Raw genomic sequence first — 13090 nt, forward strand, 5'->3', positions numbered from 1 at the left:
GTGTAATGAAATTGTAGACCACAATTTGGCTTCATGGTCTCACCGTATGTACTCATTTCACTTCACTATTGATGTAAATAAATGATTTTTGGCAGTACTGCCAAAAATCATTTTCAGCTCTTATTTGTACATGTAAAATTAAAACCTATGCATTGAAAGCACTGTAATTTTCAAAAAGTTGGTAATTTTTGGTGATGAATAACATATTAAAAGCTCATCTTGATTCGTAAGTATGAAAAATACGGCACATATAACTTTAAACATGTACAAGGAACTCCGGGATCCAATCTACATGATTGTACAAGGAGCTCCGATATATTAATATTAAAATATAACTACTGAATGCATATGTTGCATTGGCCAATTTCATGAAATTGACCAAAGCAAGATTCAATCCTTCAGTCCAATCACCTATATCAAACTGATGCCATAGAAAAAAATTGATTTGGATATTATTTTTATTCCTCTTATACGTAATGCAAAGACAATTCTGTCTTATTGAGCACAGTCTAATCATTTAAAATCAATTGTCACTCGACCAGCGTAAGTACAATAACATGTATCGGAATCTGGTAGTTACCAGCACACAACAACACGAATCTCTCTCTGGTATTGATTTTATAATTACTAAAAACATTGTAAAAATGTGTAATGAAATTGTAGACCACAATTTGGCTTCATGGTCTCACCGTATGTACTCATTTCACTTCACTATTGATGTAAATAAATGATTTTTGGCAGTACTGCCAAAAATCGTTTGCAGCTCTTATTTGTACATGTAAAATTAAAACCTATGCATTGAAAGCACTGTAATTTTCAAAAAGTTGGTAATTTTTGGTGATGAATAACATATTAAAAGCTCATCTTGATTCGTAAGTATGAAAAATACGGCACATATAACTTTAAACATGTACAAGGAACTCCGGGATCCAATCTACATGATTGTACAAGGAGCTCCGATATATTAATATTAAAATATAACTACTGAATGCATATGTTGCATTGGCCAATTTCATGAAATTGACCAAAGCAAGATTCAATCCTTCAGTCCAATCACCTATATCAAACTGATGCCATAGAAAAAAATTGATTTGGATATTATTTTTATTCCTCTTATACGTAATGCAAAGACAATTCTGTCTTATTGAGCACAGTCTAATCATTTAAAATCAATTGTCACTCGACCAGCGTAAGTACAATAACATGTATCGGAATCTGGTAGTTACCAGCACACAACAACACGAAAACATACCTGCAGAAGTCACTTTATTACCAGCACACAACAACACGAAAACATACCTGCAGAAGTCACTTTATAATTTCTCTCTCTGGTATTGATTCCTGCGACCTGCACTAAGATATAGGTGATGTTGAGGTCAAGGTCAGGGTATCAGATTCATTGATGAGTTATGACTCACTAGTCGTACTCGGTTTAGCACCTACATGCTGACTTAATGAGTTATGTGTCCTCGGCCAATCAATAAACAGCACGTTGTTGTGATTGAGACAGCACCAGAATACAGTTGTGATATTTTGTGTAATTACTATTCATTCACTTGTGAGATGTCCACAGTGTTAAAGCAAACCTAACAATCATCTGCTTATCATATGTATTATTTATAAATGGTGTATAGCTAAAGGCTCATTACATTTCAGAAACATATCGAGGTACTCAAATCAAAAGTTAAGAAACAAATCAAGGTACTCAAATCAAAAGTACTGCAAGAACAACACACAGCAGAAACAGAAAAATAACAATGAAATCAAATGAATTTCCGAAATCTTGATGTATAAATATAATAATACTAACTCCATACTGATGTCACCCTTTAGGTCCTGTGTTGTATTTCCCCACTCACCACTATGACAGGTAACTCCATACTGACGTCAGCCTTTAGGTCCTGTGTTGTATTTCCCCACTCACCACTATGACAGGTAACTCCATACTGACGTCAGCCTTTAGGTCCTGTGTTGTATTTCCCCACTCACCACTATGACAGGTAACTCCATACTGACGTCAGCCTTTAGACCCTGTGTTGTATTTCCCCACTCACCACTATGACAGGTAACTCCATACTGACGTCAGCCTTTAGACCCTGTGTTGTATTTCCCCACTCACCACTATGACAGGTAACTCCATACTGACGTCAGCCTTTAGGTCCTGTGTTGTATTTCCCCACTCACCACTATGACAGGTAACTCCAACTCCATCCCCACCACCACTATGACAGGTAACTCATACTGACGTCAGCCTTTAGACCCTGTGTTGTATTTCCCCACTCACCACTATGACAGGTAACTCCATACTGACGTCAGCCTTTAGGTCCTGTGTTGTATTTCCCCACTCACCACTATGACAGGTAACTCCATACTGATGTCAGCCTTTAGACCCTGTGTTGTATTTCCCCACTCACCACTATGACAGGTAACTCCATACTGATGTCAGCCTTTAGGTCCTGTGTTGTATTTCCCCACTCACCACTATGACAGGTAACTCCATACTGACGTCAGCCTTTAGGTCCCTGTGTTGTATTTCCCCACTCACCACTATGACAGGTAACTCCATACTGACGTCAGCCTTTAGGTCCTGTGTTGTATTTCCCCACTCACCACTATGACAGGTAACTCCATACTGACGTCAGCCTTTAGACCCTGTGTTGTATTTCCCCACTCACCACTATGACAGGTAACTCCATACTGACGTCAGCCTTTAGACCCTGTGTTGTATTTCCCCACTCACCACTATGACAGGTAACTCCATACTGACGTCAGCCTTTAGACCCTGTGTTGTATTTCCCCACTCACCACTATGACAGGTAACTCCATACTGACGTCAGCCTTTAGGTCCTGTGTTGTATTTCCCCACTCACCACTATGACAGGTAACTCCATACTGACGTCAGCCTTTAGGACCCTGTGTTGTATTTCCCCACTCACCACTATGACAGGTAACTCCATACTGACGTCAGCCTTTAGGTCCTGTGTTGTATTTCCCCACTCACCACTATGACAGGTAACTCCATACTGACGTCAGCCTTTAGACCCTGTGTTGTATTTCCCCACTCACCACTATGACAGGTAACTCCATACTGATGCAGCCTTTAGGTCCTGTGTTGTATTTCCCCACTCACCACTATGACAGGTAACTCCATACTGACGTCAGCCTTTAGGACCCTGTGTTGTATTTCCCCACTCACCACTATGACAGGTAACTCCATACTGACGTCAGCCTTTAGGTCCTGTGTTGTATTTCCCCACTCACCACTATGACAGGTAACTCCATACTGACGTCAGCCTTTAGACCCTGTGTTGTATTTCCCCACTCACCACTATGACAGGTAACTCCATACTGATGTCAGCCTTTAGACCCTGTGTTGTATTTCCCCACTCACCACTATGACAGGTAACTCCATACTGACGTCAGCCTTTAGACCCTGTGTTGTATTTCCCCACTCACCACTATGACAGGTAACTCCATACTGACGTCAGCCTTTAGGTCCTGTGTTGTATTTCCCCACTCACCACTATGACAGGTAACTCCATACTGACGTCAGCCTTTAGACCCTGTGTTGTATTTCCCCACTCACCACTATGACAGGTAACTCCATACTGACGTCAGCCTTTAGACCCTGTGTTGTATTTCCCCACTCACCACTATGACAGGTAACTCCATACTGACGTCAGCCTTTAGACCCTGTGTTGTATTTCCCCACTCACCACTATGACAGGTAACTCCATACTGACGTCAGCCTTTAGACCCTGTGTTGTATTTCCCCACTCACCACTATGACAGGTAACTCCATACTGACGTCAGCCTTTAGGTCCTGTGTTGTATTTCCCCACTCACCACTATGACAGGTAACTCCATACTGACGTCAGCCTTTAGGTCCTGTGTTGTATTTCCCCACTCACCACTATGACAGGTAACTCCATACTGACGTCAGCCTTTAGGTCCTGTGTTGTATTTCCCCACTCACCACTATGACAGGTAACTCCATACTGACGTCAGCCTTTAGGTCCTGTGTTGTATTTCCCCACTCACCACTATGACAGGTAACTCCATACTGATGTCAGCCTTTAGGTCCTGTGTTGTATTTCCCCACTCACCACTATGACAGGTAACTCCATACTGACGTCAGCCTTTAGGTCCTGTGTTGTATTTCCCCACTCACCACTATGACAGGTAACTCCATACTGACGTCAGCCTTTAGACCCTGTGTTGTATTTCCCCACTCACCACTATGACAGGTAACTCCATACTGACGTCAGCCTTTAGGTCCTGTGTTGTATTTCCCCACTCACCACTATGACAGGTAACTCCATACTGACGTCAGCCTTTAGACCCTGTGTTGTATTTCCCCACTCACCACTATGACAGGTAACTCCATACTGACGTCAGCCTTTAGACCCTGTGTTGTATTTCCCCACTCACCACTATGACAGGTAACTCCATACTGACGTCAGCCTTTAGTCCTGTGTTGTATTTCCCCACTCACCACTATGACAGGTAACTCCATACTGACGTCAGCCTTTAGACCCTGTGTTGTATTTCCCCACTCACCACTATGACAGGTAACTCCATACTGACGTCAGCCTTTAGGTCCTGTGTTGTATTTCCCCACTCACCACTATGACAGGTAACTCCATACTGACGTCAGCCTTTAGACCCTGTGTTGTATTTCCCCACTCACCACTATGACAGGTAACTCCATACTGACGTCAGCCTTTAGGTCCTGTGTTGTATTTCCCCACTCACCACTATGACAGGTAACTCCATACTGACGTCAGCCTTTAGACCCTGTGTTGTATTTCCCCACTCACCACTATGACAGGTAACTCCATACTGACGTCAGCCTTTAGGTCCTGTGTTGTATTTCCCCACTCACCACTATGACAGGTAACTCCATACTGATGTCAGCCTTTAGACCCTGTGTTGTATTTCCCCACTCACCACTATGACAGGTAACTCCATACTGACGTCAGCCTTTAGGTCCTGTGTTGTATTTCCCCACTCACCACTATGACAGGTAACTCCATACTGACGTCAGCCTTTAGACCCTGTGTTGTATTTCCCCACTCACCACTATGACAGGTAACTCCATACTGACGTCAGCCTTTAGGACCCTGTGTTGTATTTCCCCACTCACCACTATGACAGGTAACTCCATACTGATGTCAGCCTTTAGGCCCTGTGTTGTATTTCCCCACTCACCACTATGACAGGTAACTCCATACTGACGTCAGCCTTTAGGTCCTGTGTTGTATTTCCCCACTCACCACTATGACAGGTAACTCCATACTGACGTCAGCCTTTAGACCCTGTGTTGTATTTCCCCACTCACCACTATGACAGGTAACTCCATACTGACGTCAGCCTTTAGACCCTGTGTTGTATTTCCCCACTCACCACTATGACAGGTAACTCCATACTGACGTCAGCCTTTAGACCCTGTGTTGTATTTCCCCACTCACCACTATGACAGGTAACTCCATACTGACGTCAGCCTTTAGGTCCTGTGTTGTATTTCCCCACTCACCACTATGACAGGTAACTCCATACTGATGTCAGCCTTTAGACCCTGTGTTGTATTTCCCCACTCACCACTATGACAGGTAACTCCATACTGATGTCAGCCTTTAGACCCTGTGTTGTATTTCCCCACTCACCACTATGACAGGTAACTCCATACTGACGTCAGCCTTTAGGTCCTGTGTTGTATTTCCCCACTCACCACTATGACAGGTAACTCCATACTGACGTCAGCCTTTAGGTCCTGTGTTGTATTTCCCCACTCACCACTATGACAGGTAACTCCATACTGACGTCAGCCTTTAGACCCTGTGTTGTATTTCCCCACTCACCACTATGACAGGTAACTCCATACTGACGTCAGCCTTTAGGTCCTGTGTTGTATTTCCCCACTCACCACTATGACAGGTAACTCCATACTGACGTCAGCCTTTAGACCCTGTGTTGTATTTCCCCACTCACCACTATGACAGGTAACTCCATACTGATGTCAGCCTTTAGACCCTGTGTTGTATTTCCCCACTCACCACTATGACAGGTAACTCCATACTGACGTCAGCCTTTAGGTCCTGTGTTGTATTTCCCCACTCACCACTATGACAGGTAACTCCATACTGACGTCAGCCTTTAGACCCTGTGTTGTATTTCCCCACTCACCACTATGACAGGTAACTCCATACTGACGTCAGCCTTTAGGTCCTGTGTTGTATTTCCCCACTCACCACTATGACAGGTAACTCCATACTGACGTCAGCCTTTAGACCCTGTGTTGTATTTCCCCACTCACCACTATGACAGGTAACTCCATACTGACGTCAGCCTTTAGACCTGTGTTGTATTTCCCCACTCACCACTTGACAGGTAACTCCATACTGACGTCAGCCTTTAGTCCTGTGTTGTATTTCCCCACTCACCACTATGACAGGTAACTCCATACTGACGTCAGCCTTTAGACCCTGTGTTGTATTTCCCCACTCACCACTATGACAGGTAACTCCATACTGACGTCAGCCTTTAGACCCTGTGTTGTATTTCCCCACTCACCACTATGACAGGTAACTCCATACTGATGTCAGCCTTTAGACCCTGTGTTGTATTTCCCCACTCACCACTATGACAGGTAACTCCATACTGACGTCAGCCTTTAGGTCCTGTGTTGTATTTCCCCACTCACCACTATGACAGGTAACTCCATACTGACGTCAGCCTTTAGACCCTGTGTTGTATTTCCCCACTCACCACTATGACAGGTAACTCCATACTGACGTCAGCCTTTAGGTCCTGTGTTGTATTTCCCCACTCACCACTATGACAGGTAACTCCATACTGACGTCAGCCTTTAGACCCTGTGTTGTATTTCCCCACTCACCACTATGACAGGTAACTCCATACTGACGTCAGCCTTTAGGTCCTGTGTTGTATTTCCCCACTCACCACTATGACAGGTAACTCCATACTGACGTCAGCCTTTAGACCCTGTGTTGTATTTCCCCACTCACCACTATGACAGGTAACTCCATACTGACGTCAGCCTTTAGACCCTGTGTTGTATTTCCCCACTCACCACTATGACAGGTAACTCCATACTGACGTCAGCCTTTAGACCCTGTGTTGTATTTCCCCACTCACCACTATGACAGGTAACTCCATACTGACGTCAGCCTTTAGGACCCTGTGTTGTATTTCCCCACTCACCACTATGACAGGTAACTCCATACTGACGTCAGCCTTTAGGTCCTGTGTTGTATTTCCCCACTCACCACTATGACAGGTAACTCCATACTGACGTCAGCCTTTAGGTCCTGTGTTGTATTTCCCCACTCACCACTATGACAGGTAACTCCATACTGATGTCAGCCTTTAGACCCTGTGTTGTATTTCCCCACTCACCACTATGACAGGTAACTCCATACTGACGTCAGCCTTTAGACCCTGTGTTGTATTTCCCCACTCACCACTATGACAGGTAACTCCATACTGACGTCAGCCTTTAGACCCTGTGTTGTATTTCCCCACTCACCACTATGACAGGTAACTCCATACTGACGTCAGCCTTTAGACCCTGTGTTGTATTTCCCCACTCACCACTATGACAGGTAACTCCATACTGACGTCAGCCTTTAGACCCTGTGTTGTATTTCCCCACTCACCACTATGACAGGTAACTCCATACTGACGTCAGCCTTTAGGTCCTGTGTTGTATTTCCCCACTCACCACTATGACAGGTAACTCCATACTGACGTCAGCCTTTAGACCCTGTGTTGTATTTCCCCACTCACCACTATGACAGGTAACTCCATACTGATGTCAGCCTTTAGGTCCTGTGTTGTATTTCCCCACTCACCACTATGACAGGTAACTCCATACTGACGTCAGCCTTTAGACCCTGTGTTGTATTTCCCCACTCACCACTATGACAGGTAACTCCATACTGACGTCAGCCTTTAGACCCTGTGTTGTATTTCCCCACTCACCACTATGACAGGTAACTCCATACTGACGTCAGCCTTTAGACCCTGTGTTGTATTTCCCCACTCACCACTATGACAGGTAACTCCATACTGACGTCAGCCTTTAGGTCCTGTGTTGTATTTCCCCACTCACCACTATGACAGGTAACTCCATACTGATGTCAGCCTTTAGACCCTGTGTTGTATTTCCCCACTCACCACTATGACAGGTAACTCCATACTGACGTCAGCCTTTAGACCCTGTGTTGTATTTCCCCACTCACCACTATGACAGGTAACTCCATACTGACGTCAGCCTTTAGACCCTGTGTTGTATTTCCCCACTCACCACTATGACAGGTAACTCCATACTGATGTCAGCCTTTAGACCCTGTGTTGTATTTCCCCACTCACCACTATGACAGGTAACTCCATACTGATGTCAGCCTTTAGACCCTGTGTTGTATTTCCCCACTCACCACTATGACAGGTAACTCCATACTGATGTCAGCCTTTAGACCCTGTGTTGTATTTCCCCACTCACCACTATGACAGGTAACTCCATACTGACGTCAGCCTTTAGACCCTGTGTTGTATTTCCCCACTCACCACTATGACAGGTAACTCCATACTGACGTCAGCCTTTAGACCCTGTGTTGTATTTCCCCACTCACCACTATGACAGGTAACTCCATACTGACGTCAGCCTTTAGACCCTGTGTTGTATTTCCCCACTCACCACTATGACAGGTAACTCCATACTGACGTCAGCCTTTAGACCCTGTGTTGTATTTCCCCACTCACCACTATGACAGGTAACTCCATACTGATGTCAGCCTTTAGACCCTGTGTTGTATTTCCCCACTCACCACTATGACAGGTAACTCCATACTGACGTCAGCCTTTAGACCCTGTGTTGTATTTCCCCACTCACCACTATGACAGGTAACTCCATACTGATGTCAGCCTTTAGACCCTGTGTTGTATTTCCCCACTCACCACTATGACAGGTAACTCCATACTGATGTCAGCCTTTAGGTCCTGTGTTGTATTTCCCCACTCACCACTATGACAGGTAACTCCATACTGACGTCAGCCTTTAGACCCTGTGTTGTATTTCCCCACTCACCACTATGACAGGTAACTCCATACTGATGTCAGCCTTTAGACCCTGTGTTGTATTTCCCCACTCACCACTATGACAGGTAACTCCATACTGACGTCAGCCTTTAGACCCTGTGTTGTATTTCCCCACTCACCACTATGACAGGTAACTCCATACTGACGTCAGCCTTTAGACCCTGTGTTGTATTTCCCCACTCACCACTATGACAGGTAACTCCATACTGACGTCAGCCTTTAGGTCCTGTGTTGTATTTCCCCACTCACCACTATGACAGGTAACTCCATACTGATGTCAGCCTTTAGGACCCTGTGTTGTATTTCCCCACTCACCACTATGACAGGTAACTCCATACTGACGTCAGCCTTTAGACCCTGTGTTGTATTTCCCCACTCACCACTATGACAGGTAACTCCATACTGACGTCAGCCTTTAGACCCTGTGTTGTATTTCCCCACTCACCACTATGACAGGTAACTCCATACTGACGTCAGCCTTTAGGACCCTGTGTTGTATTTCCCCACTCACCACTATGACAGGTAACTCCATACTGACGTCAGCCTTTAGACCCTGTGTTGTATTTCCCCACTCACCACTATGACAGGTAACTCCATACTGACGTCAGCCTTTAGACCCTGTGTTGTATTTCCCCACTCACCACTATGACAGGTAACTCCATACTGACGTCAGCCTTTAGACCCTGTGTTGTATTTCCCCACTCACCACTATGACAGGTAACTCCATACTGATGTCAGCCTTTAGACCCTGTGTTGTATTTCCCCACTCACCACTATGACAGGTAACTCCATACTGATGTCAGCCTTTAGGACCCTGTGTTGTATTTCCCCACTCACCACTATGACAGGTAACTCCATACTGATGTCAGCCTTTAGACCCTGTGTTGTATTTCCCCACTCACCACTATGACAGGTAACTCCATACTGATGTCAGCCTTTAGACCCTGTGTTGTATTTCCCCACTCACCACTATGACAGGTAACTCCATACTGATGTCAGCCTTTAGACCCTGTGTTGTATTTCCCCACTCACCACTATGACAGGTAACTCCATACTGATGTCAGCCTTTAGACCCTGTGTTGTATTTCCCCACTCACCACTATGACAGGTAACTCCATACTGATGTCAGCCTTTAGACCCTGTGTTGTATTTCCCCACTCACCACTATGACAGGTAACTCCATACTGATGTCAGCCTTTAGACCCTGTGTTGTATTTCCCCACTCACCACTATGACAGGTAACTCCATACTGACGTCAGCCTTTAGACCCTGTGTTGTATTTCCCCACTCACCACTATGACAGGTAACTCCATACTGATGTCAGCCTTTAGGACCCTGTGTTGTATTTCCCCACTCACCACTATGACAGGTAACTCCATACTGATGTCAGCCTTTAGACCCTGTGTTGTATTTCCCCACTCACCACTATGACAGGTAACTCCATACTGATGTCAGCCTTTAGACCCTGTGTTGTATTTCCCCACTCACCACTATGACAGGTAACTCCATACTGATGTCAGCCTTTAGACCCTGTGTTGTATTTCCCCACTCACCACTATGACAGGTAACTCCATACTGACGTCAGCCTTTAGGACCCTGTGTTGTATTTCCCCACTCCACTATGACACTCCTATGACAGGTAACTCCATACTGACGTCAGCCTTTAGACCCTGTGTTGTATTTCCCCACTCACCACTATGACAGGTAACTCCATACTGACGTCAGCCTTTAGACCCTGTGTTGTATTTCCCCACTCACCACTATGACAGGTAACTCCATACTGACGTCAGCCTTTAGACCCTGTGTTGTATTTCCCCACTCACCACTATGACAGGTAACTCCATACTGATGTCAGCCTTTAGACCCTGTGTTGTATTTCCCCACTCACCACTATGACAGGTAACTCCATACTGACGTCAGCCTTTAGACCCTGTGTTGTATTTCCCCACTCACCACTATGACAGGTAACTCCATACTGATGTCAGCCTTTAGACCCTGTGTTGTATTTCCCCACTCACCACTATGACAGGTAACTCCATACTGACGTCAGCCTTTGACCCTGTGTTGTATTTCCCCACTCACCACTATGACAGGTAACTCCATACTGACGTCAGCCTTTAGACCCTGTGTTGTATTTCCCCACTCACCACTATGACAGGTAACTCCATACTGATGTCAGCCTTTAGACCCTGTGTTGTATTTCCCCACTCACCACTATGACAGGTAACTCCATACTGACGTCAGCCTTTAGACCCTGTGTTGTATTTCCCCACTCACCACTATGACAGGTAACTCCATACTGACGTCAGCCTTTAGACCCTGTGTTGTATTTCCCCACTCACCACTATGACAGGTAACTCCATACTGACGTCAGCCTTTAGGTCCTGTGTTGTATTTCCCCACTCACCACTATGACAGGTAACTCCATACTGACGTCAGCCTTTAGACCCTGTGTTGTATTTCCCCACTCACCACTATGACAGGTAACTCCATACTGACGTCAGCCTTTAGACCCTGTGTTGTATTTCCCCACTCACCACTATGACAGGTAACTCCATACTGATGTCAGCCTTTAGACCCTGTGTTGTATTTCCCCACTCACCACTATGACTGGTAACTCCATACTGACGTCAGCCTTTAGGTCCTGTGTTGTATTTCCCCACTCACCACTATGACAGGTAACTCCATACTGACGTCAGCCTTTAGACCTGTGTTGTATTTCCCATCACCACTATGACAGGTAACTCCATACTGATGTTCTTAGGTCCTGGTTGTATTTTCACCATAACTCATTCTGACGTCAGTCCTTGCATCGGGTTTTAATTCACCAGTTGCATAATTTAACCGTTCCACGTTCTGAAAACAAAACATTTTCATTAATAAAAATTAAAAAGCATATGGATAAGCTTACAGTTAATCCTACACTTATCATTGATATCACCTTCTAAACAACTGACTTGAAATGAATTAAATGTTAATTATCATAACACGGGTCAGGGCTTTTTTTCAACATGATTTGGGGCCGAAATTCGGCCCCATTCCCCAAGGCAAAACCTCTAAATTTTTCCCAATTCAAGCCTTAAATTTCCCAAAATCAAAATTTCTTGAAAGCTATCCAAAAATATTACATGAACTTAGTTGGTTAAGACTTTAAATATTTATGAATTGGATTCAAAAAAGTACATAAACTACACTTGAAATAAAAAATCTTATTTGTTATGCTTTATTTCATATTTCATAATTTTCCCGAAATCCTTGTTTTGTCGCACATTTTCCCAAAATCAAAGCCACAGGCCCCATTCCCAAAGCAGTGAGAAAAAGCCCTGCGGGTCAATCGTCTTATGTCTCCTGCATGACATATTGTCGTCCTAATTCCAGCTTGTTAGTCGAGACTACTAATTACTCCGCCAGACCGCAAAACAGCGAAATGTATCCTAACTGTTGATATAGATATAAGATAAAACTTGCATTTGTTTGGTGTTGTTACCTAATGTGAGGCCATCAATATATACCAGTATTTATTCTGTTAGTATTGTTTGTATCAAAAACATTCAATTTTTATTTTAAAAAGGTTGTGGACATTTAATGTGGAAAATGATAACCCATGCACCGTCAAAATGTATTTATGGCTGTTCCAGCTTGTGGATTAAATCATTGTTGAAAAAGATTTTCTTGGCTTAACCGCAATAACTTCAAAGCAGGGACACCCGAAACGAGTAAATATTAATTATGTAGATCTATACAGTCCCTTAGTTATTACGAATTCCTGGGGAGCCTTCCTACATGTAATGCTACTGTAACAGGTGAGGAAAACATGTAGCGGCCAGACCAGGATTCAAGCCCAGGACCTCCAAACACTAGCCGAAAGCTCAACCTCTGTGCTACCTGATCATTCACAGATGATCGATCCAGGGGGTTTTGACTTAGATCCCAAAACGGCGTGTGTATAACAGGAGAGGAGAAAATGTAG

General features: G+C 44.4%; 1 protein-coding gene across 1 annotated transcript in view; it reads right to left on the reverse strand.

Moving 5' to 3' along the window:
- LOC138305449 (uncharacterized) overlaps positions 1–1978 on the reverse strand; it is an 84656-nt gene extending 82678 nt beyond the window's left edge. Inside the window, 1 exon segment of the mRNA XM_069245679.1 lies at positions 1860–1978. The gene's annotated coding sequence lies outside the window, so the exon portion shown is untranslated.
- Between the last annotated feature and the right edge of the window lie 11112 nt (positions 1979–13090).

The sequence above is a fragment of the Argopecten irradians genome, chromosome 13 (genome assembly GCF_041381155.1).
Source record: "Argopecten irradians isolate NY chromosome 13, Ai_NY, whole genome shotgun sequence".
NCBI lineage: Eukaryota > Metazoa > Mollusca > Bivalvia > Pectinida > Pectinidae > Argopecten > Argopecten irradians.